The following is an 8551-nucleotide window of genomic DNA, read 5'->3' as shown; positions in this document are numbered from 1 at the left end:
CCCACCCGCACTCTGACTGTAGCCAATGATGCTTGACTTCACACATAAATAAACATAAAAACATAATTCTTGCATAAAAGTATATGTATTTGAATTCGGTGTTCTAAAATTAACAATAAACCGGGAGTAAAAAGCTTCACAAGCACTAATTGTTTGTTTTTCTTTTACGATGCCTGAAGCTCACTTTATAAATGGGAATTTAACTCCTTCAGCAACACTAGTATTTGTCAATCAATTGACATTATGTGTATTAAATACTTTATACATGCATTCAAAATGTCTTTTTTTTCATTTATTATTTTTATTTTACGTATTTCAAACTTTCAAATATATGTATTACATTAAATCTGAACTATTGCAGATATTTTGCGTTTTTCGTTAGCTTTTGATTACACAGAGCGATTCACAAATTCTTGGTCAAAATGAAATAACAAATCAGGCATACAAAAAGAACGTGGCATACATATAATTATAAATGATCTCTGAAGTCGCTAAAAGGGGATATAAGGGATTATCAAATTCACTGTCGTATTCTCAGTTTTTGTAAATTTTTATGAGCCCAAAAACATAGCGATTAGAGTAATTGTTTTAATATTAAAAAATTAGGCCACGAGCGTTTTTCATTTTCACAAAACTTTTCTCTATATTGACGTTTTGTGCCATTTTCAAAATAAGCGTAGATATCGCTGGCTTTAGATAGGCTTAACTTGGCGTCATGAGTAACAGTTGCAAACTGACCAGTTATCAGAAAAAATATTAAACTGAAATTTTTTTAAAAAAAAATGCTGTATTGTTTAAAAATTTGTTTTTCCTAAACAAAAAGAGAATGTATCGATGTGTACGTGATACAAAATATAAATAAATTTTATAATTCGAATTTTATTGAGCTCATATCGCAAATTCAAAGAAATTATATAGATGAATAAATAAGTATGTTGCAAAAATATAAAAGATAATAATGCAGACATACTAAGAGCTCCGCGGTACTGAAAATTACAAAAAGTTTTAAAATTGTTCGTCGAATAATGACATTTTGAAATCGAATTAAGTATTTATACCTTTTCCTGCAAGTTAAATTCTATTAATTGTTTTTTTTTATGCATGATAAATTGCATGTTTATCATAAATATGTTTTATATTTTTATTTAATGTATAATAAATAAATAATATCATAAACATACAAATTTATAAACTTATAAAATACATACATATCTAATATAATACAGATTTATCTTTAAAAAGTAGTACATGTTAACCGTAATGTTAATATTTTTTCGAATGTTCATTATTATTTTTTTAACAGTAAGAGATATTAGCAAAAATAATAAATTTAAAGAAAAGAAGAAGAAAAAGATAGAAGCGCTGGCAAATACATTTTCGTATATGGTGGCGCCATCTGTGAATTTCGGTTTCAAATTAATCATTTTGAAACAATTTTTAACTATACATTAAAATGTATTTATTAACCTAGAAGAGTAAGCTTATGCAAAATTCATTAAATGAATAGGACAAATTATTATTATCATTGTTTTGTACTGTGTAATGTATTCTATTTTCTTTTAATCATATTTACAAAACATTGGAATATTATACTTTCGTTTTGTCTCAAATTAATCCAGACCAATATAATGATATAAAATAAGATAATACGATATTTTTTTCATAATTTTTAAATTTATTTATATACAAGTCCTTAAGTATTTATTTTAACAATATATTAAAAGCTTTACCGTGAAAAGCAAGAGGAGGAAAATACCTATACTGGGGATCTCCTATACTTAAACCATTCGTATATCCCTAGTAGTACCCCAGTATCTCTAATATTCGTGTACCCATTCGCTATCAAACCTGCCGGTACATTAAATACAGTCCAATGCTAAAATCCCTTTATGAGTGGCACATCAGGATCTGTAAAAAGAATTCCTTTCGCAGTATACTTTTAAAACTATACTTTTTTAATTAAGTGTCATAATCAGAAAACAGCAAACCCATCAATTGGGTTTTAAGTAGCATTATTCAATTTTGTAAGTTATGTAGCATTTATTCGAAACAATGTTTACCTGTAAAATGATTTAAATGAGGTATTTTAGTGCTGATCTAAGATAAAAATTTTTGCAGCTTCGCTTCTTACCAACAAAATAAATAAATGATAAATTTGCCGATAAATAAAATAAAATGATAAAAAAAAGACTAACTTGAACAAATTTTGATCTAAAAAAGGAAATCTCACGTACTAAGATGTCTGTGATTCGAATTGCATTAATATGCTAGTTTCTTATTACACTGCCTTGCTATAGAAAAAAATAAATTGTTAAGTGATTTGCGATAGATTTAGGAAAATGCGACTTCACATCGATTTTACGAACGCTAAAGTAGAATTTCGAGAAACTGGTAAGAAAATGATTTTTTTTTTAAAAAAAGCAATTAAGCATTACATGAAACTTATCAGACAAAAATGTCAAATAAATAAAAATCTCAATTCTGAATTTTTTTTTTTTTTTTTTTTTTTTTTTTTTTGTTGCTTACTTTTGTCTTTTGCTCTGCAGTACAGATCTTATTTATTGATTTTATAAAAACTGACATACAAAAACATACTTCCACTGAGAAACATTATTTTTTTTCTTCTGTTTTCAGACTCTCAAAATATGCGAGTTAAACTATCATCCAAGTCCCGTGACTGCTTCTCATTCATTATTGAAAATCAATAGGAAAACGCAGTTTGGGTCCAATTTTTTTACAGAAATTACGATTGAATTGCCATTTGTTGTATTTTGAAGATTACTAAGTTTTTGCAATGCAATTACATGAAAAAAATGGGCAATGCTGTAGAAAAACAGTTTCTGTCCGTGTGCTAATTTATTTTTGTCCGTATATGCCAGGCAGTTTTACGTATGATTTCATAGACTTGACATTATTTCCTATTTCTTGATTATTTACTTTTTATTGCATTATACAAACATCAGATATCTAGCAATTATACTTATTTAAAGGTGCTAAGCTGAGTAGAGATGATAAGTCTGATAATATTTGTTCGTTTTTTAGTTCAGGAAATGGTATCTTATATTGTTTCTTAATATGGTAGGGAAATTAATAAATATATGAAATAGGTGCTTGAGTAATTAATTGAATGGACCTACATCTCCCTTTAATATTGACCCATAATATTTAAACTGGACCACGTATTATATTACCGGGTACTAGTGTACCATACCAGAAGAAATAATTATAGGCGTAATAAGGAGCCCACAATGTGGCCCTATAGGTTACTACGCATGTATACATATAATAGTGTGTTGAAAAACGTTAAAATGAAAAAATACAATGTCAATTTTCTGTGGAGAATAGACAAAATATCAATAAATTAACGACAGTTATCAAGTTCTTTCTTTTATCACGTTAAACATTAGCACATACATTATTAGGTTTACTTTAATTTCCAATTAACTCTTTAACCTTAAGCCTTTAGCCAAATTAGTTAAATATATACACGAGATATAATGAGTTTGGCTGAATTGGCTTTCCCTTTGGCAGTTGCCTTGCTCCTTGATACGCTAATAATGGATCACAATATTAAAAAAAATATTTAATAACAGAACACAAACCACGTGTATTCACAAAGAGCGTAAGCAGATGAGCTAAGAGTACGATATACATATCACAAATACATGTATTTGGATAGTACTGATTGACATCTGGTTTGAAATAAACTAACCATCTCCTGTTAGATTAAAAAATAGTCTGATGCAGCCATCTAGAGTGTAAAATTAGAATTAAAAAAATCCGAGGGACAAGATATGAATATATTTAAACTGTTTCGGCTCATTATTTTTGAACACTGTACCCATGAAATATCACGGGCACGAGAAACGGGAGACGAAAGCTCACCCCGTGATTTTGACGGGAGAGAAAGGAAAGGGGTTAATTAAGTAAATTCATTACAATTATCTAAAATAGCGTTGGGTAAACTAAACACATTACCAAATAGTTTAACTCTTTTCTATAAGTAAACGTTTTTAAATCTAGAGCTTACTTTCCTCTGGTTTTATTTTTCAAATCATCTTTCATTTTTAATGATTTCAGAAATACTTTTTGCTGTACCATAAACTATTAGTTAACTGTTAACATTGAAAATTTTGTTTTAATATTCAGAGGTCTTGGGAATGTTCCGTGTTGACCTTTTTTTTAGGACTCCTTCTTTTATAAGGATAAGATAAATAAAGTATTGATTGTTTTCAACTATTATAATGAAAGGAAACGTTTCTGTTCGTGAATATGTGGGAAAGGTTCATGACATTTTGGGCCGGCCATTTCGCAGTTCCAGTAACGTCGTTAATATCGTCATTTCTGTCCCATTGCCATATTGGTCCCATTACCGTTTCGGTCCTGTTGCCATTTCTGTTCATTCCAGATTCAGTCCCGCTACTGATTTGATTTGTCTACTTTGATAGAGATATTCCATTCCATTTCTTACATTTTTTTTAATTACCGTTGTTACGTTTCATTGGCCCCAAATATATTTCTTTTAGTTTATTAAATTATTTATTTATTATTTCCAGTGACAGAAAATCAGGAATTTTAACTGGTTATTAAGAGTTTTAAAATTATTAAGCGAGGAATTAAATGTCTAAATTATTAAGAACATTCACGTGGGAATGCCAGCAATTTTCTACTGAATTCTTGAAAAGTTTCAAAGAAAACTATCCCTTTTTTAGTATTTTATTATTTATGTAATTATGTTTCTTACAGTGTAATAATTTACTATGATTCTAAAGTTTGGTAAATAAATAAATAAATAAATAAGGATTTATGTGTTAATTGCATTCAAGTGATGCAATATGGAAAGTTTTCTGAAAAAAGAAAATGTTTGAAAAGAGGCTAAATGACAGGAGCCATAGATTAATAAAATAGAAATAAGTATCATTAAACAGAATGTTTTGCATATTTGGTATTTTTTTTAAAAATGTCGATGTCTAAAAAAAATAAAACAGAAGTGGCTAAGGAAGAAACGTTAACGGAACCGAAATTGCCGGATCGAAACGGCAATGAAATAGAAACGTCCGGATCAAAACATCCTGCTTCAGTGTGCAGGTGATTCTATAATTAATCAAGAACCGTTCGCCTTCAAATTTTGACAACGAGTGCGAATTCAAATGTATAGCTCCTTTCCCTGAAAGTAGTCTAGCCTGTTTTAAAAGTGAATTTTTCGCTTAGGTTTAGTGCAAAAACTTTAAGTGCTAAAATAAAGAGATTTGAATTAAAATACTGACGCTTTTTCCCCCCAATTATTTTAAAGATAGGATAACTTACTGACAACTTTACTTACAGATTTATTCAATCAAAAATGTTATTTTAGAATAATTGTTTATAACCATTCACGTCAGGTTAGGGCTGAACTAAATCAGTTATTTAAGGCTGTTTTTCAAAGGCTCCGTCGTTATATGAAATGATGCTTTTTTGCGAATAATATGCTATTTTAATAACTGCTGTGAGTTTGCAACTGTTACTCATGACTGTTAGGTCTAGTTTAGTCCATTAAAAGCCAGTACTGTCTGCGCTTATTATGAAAATGGCGCAAAACGTCAATATGGAGAAAAACACTGTTTTGTGATAATGAAAAGCGTTTACTGTCCAATTTTTTCATATTTAAAAACTTACTCTATGTTGCATTACATGGGCTCTTAAAAATTTGCAAAAACTGTGAATAAGACGGTGATTTTGATAATTTTCATTTAGGTAGAAAAATGTTAATTTAGTTATTTGTTGCTCTAAAGCCCATATAATTCTTCACGGCAAGATTATATATCTAGTTTTGAGTGCATTTCACTTCAAGTGTAATGCACTCAAACTATGGCTCCTGAATTTACCTTGATTCGAAAAACAGCATTCTACAACAAGGTGGAGGCTTATTTATGGTGTGGGGAGGATTTGGCCATGCTGCTAAAAATGCAAATGCCATGCAAAAAAAGATGCTTCTGTTAGGAGGGTCACGACCTCTATGTAAACAATGGTTGAAGCTATCTGCTATGCTCAATCAATATTTCTTACTACATATACACAAAGCCAATTTATGAAATGAGATATTTTATTTAAAATATAAAATATTATTTATCATGTTTTAAAATTATTTGCGTCTTTTACGTCAGCATTAAAAAATAACAGGAGAATTTAAAACATAAATTAAAAATATTTTCTTGAATTCCTGTCGTTTTTAATAATGTCTTATTCATCCATACTTATACTTATTATAATGATAAAATGCTCCCATGTTTCCTCTATGCTTATTATAATTATAAAATCAACGAAAACATTAAAAGTAACAAAGAATGTTAGCACCAAATATTGTTTTATTTTTAGATGGTCATTTCTTATTTCAAAGGCACTATATCGTCCTTTAAAACATCGGAATTTATCATTCCAAAACTTCTTTTTAAATCTAATATTTATATGATCTATACGGATTGTACGTACGAAGTAACTAAATTAAAAAAAAATTCTTCAAAAAGACTTCCTAAACATACAGACTTTCACAAAAAAACAATGTTCTTTACAACATTAAAATTTCAATTCATTTAAATTCAAAATATATTTTTATTTAATTTTTCATTGCCAAGGCAACTGAAACAATATTTTTATTTGCCGAAATTTAATGTGCTATGCAAAGAGTAGGACTGGTTTGTTTCACTATATTGTTAGCGCTCCCTGGATTACAATTGTTGATAGATCCCTCTAGATTACAACAGATTAAATTTAAGTTTCGGACAGGCCTGAACTTAGATGGTTACAATCTAGATCAGCCTTGGTCAAGTAAGCTCAATTATTAGTGTGGATGGCATGTGAGGGCTACATTACTGAATTAGTATTTCTAATGTCCTCTGAAACCACGTGCTCATTTTGATTATAATTGGGGAATTTAAAAACTCATAAATAATTAAGATGATTATGCCTAATCATGTAATTTAAATCAGATTTAATTGAATATCTCAATGAAGTTACTCGTATGAGACGAACTTGATTGGCGTCTGTATCGACAAATGCCACGATTAACTTACGATGACGTCACTTGCATTGATTGATTAAATTACTCGTTTGGAAAGTACTTCTATGTTACTAAATAAGTTTATAATGAAATATTGATGAAATAATTGAAAATTAAGTTGTGTACTAAAAAGAAAAATTACTAAAAAAAATTGTCTGATGGTGGTAAATTTTATCATGAAATTGCTTTGACGATCATACTATATAGTATCGTACCGAATGGTTCTGACCTAAATCTTTTTTTTTTAGTTTTTTATTTTATTTCCTACGAGCTGCACAATCAGTCTTTCGATGAGCAGACCTAGTGAGTTCTCCAGAAGTAGTATCCACTCTTTCAGGACCACGACAATGGGTGAGATACCATTGGCCATGTTAATTTGGACGTCTAGTTTCTGCCGCACTAGATGGTAGCACCGAGACTCTATTTGGATGCTAAAGTGCACTAGGAATTTTTAATTTTGCCGAAATGCCAAGAGCCAATAAGGCACTCCAGGGATCTTTTACATGCCGCATAATCATACGACATGGCCGCTGAGGATTTTCTGCATCCCGAAAATCCGGTGTCTGGGCCGAGGATCGAACCCGCAGACTCGGACTCAGAAGGCCGACGACAAACCAACTGCGCTACCCAGCCACCTGACCTAAATCTTTAAAATGATAAATTGGAATCTTAAAAGCATGTTTTGTTGAATTTAATAAGGAAATTCACAGGGAAGGGTTACAAATATTAACAAATTAAATTAATGGAATTATTTTGACTTCAATAATTGTGTCTGTATATGCCGGCAGTTTTGCGTATGATTTCATAGAGTTGATATTATTTCCTATTTCTTGATAATTTACTTTTTATTGCATTATGCAAGCATCAAATATCTAACAATTATACTCATTTACCGGTGCTAGGCTGAGAAGAGATGATAAGTCTGATAATATTTGTTCGTTATTTAGTTCAGAAAATGGCATCTTATATTGTATCTTAATATGGTAGAGAAATTAATAAATATATGAAATAGGTGCTTGAGTAATTAATTGAATTGACCTATATCTCCCTTTAATATTGACCCATAATATTCAAACCGAACCACGTATTATATTACCGGGTACTAATGTACCATGCCAGAAGAAATAATTATAGGCGTAATAAGGAGCCCACAATATGGCCCTATAGGTTACTACGTATGTATACATATAATAGTGTGTTGAATAGCGTTAAAATGAAAAAATACAATGTCAATTTTCTGTGGAGAATAGACAAAATATCAATAAATTAACGATAGTTATCAATAGTTCTTTCTTTTATCACGTTAAACATTAGCATATACACCGAAGAGCCATTACATTATGACCATCTTGCTAATAACATGTAGGACCACCATTAGCCCTCAAAACTGCTAGCACCAGTCGTGGCATTGATTCCACAAGGTGCTGATGGGTAGTCTGAGGTATCTGATACCAAGCGCTCACCAACTGGTCCTGCAATTCCCTCACATTGCGAGGGGGTAGCATGGCAGCACGA

The sequence above is a fragment of the Parasteatoda tepidariorum genome, chromosome 4, assembly GCF_043381705.1.
Source record: "Parasteatoda tepidariorum isolate YZ-2023 chromosome 4, CAS_Ptep_4.0, whole genome shotgun sequence".
Taxonomy (NCBI): Eukaryota; Metazoa; Arthropoda; class Arachnida; order Araneae; family Theridiidae; genus Parasteatoda; species Parasteatoda tepidariorum.
The sequence above is the reverse complement of the archived record's forward strand: the minus strand, read 5'-3'. Positions refer to the sequence as shown.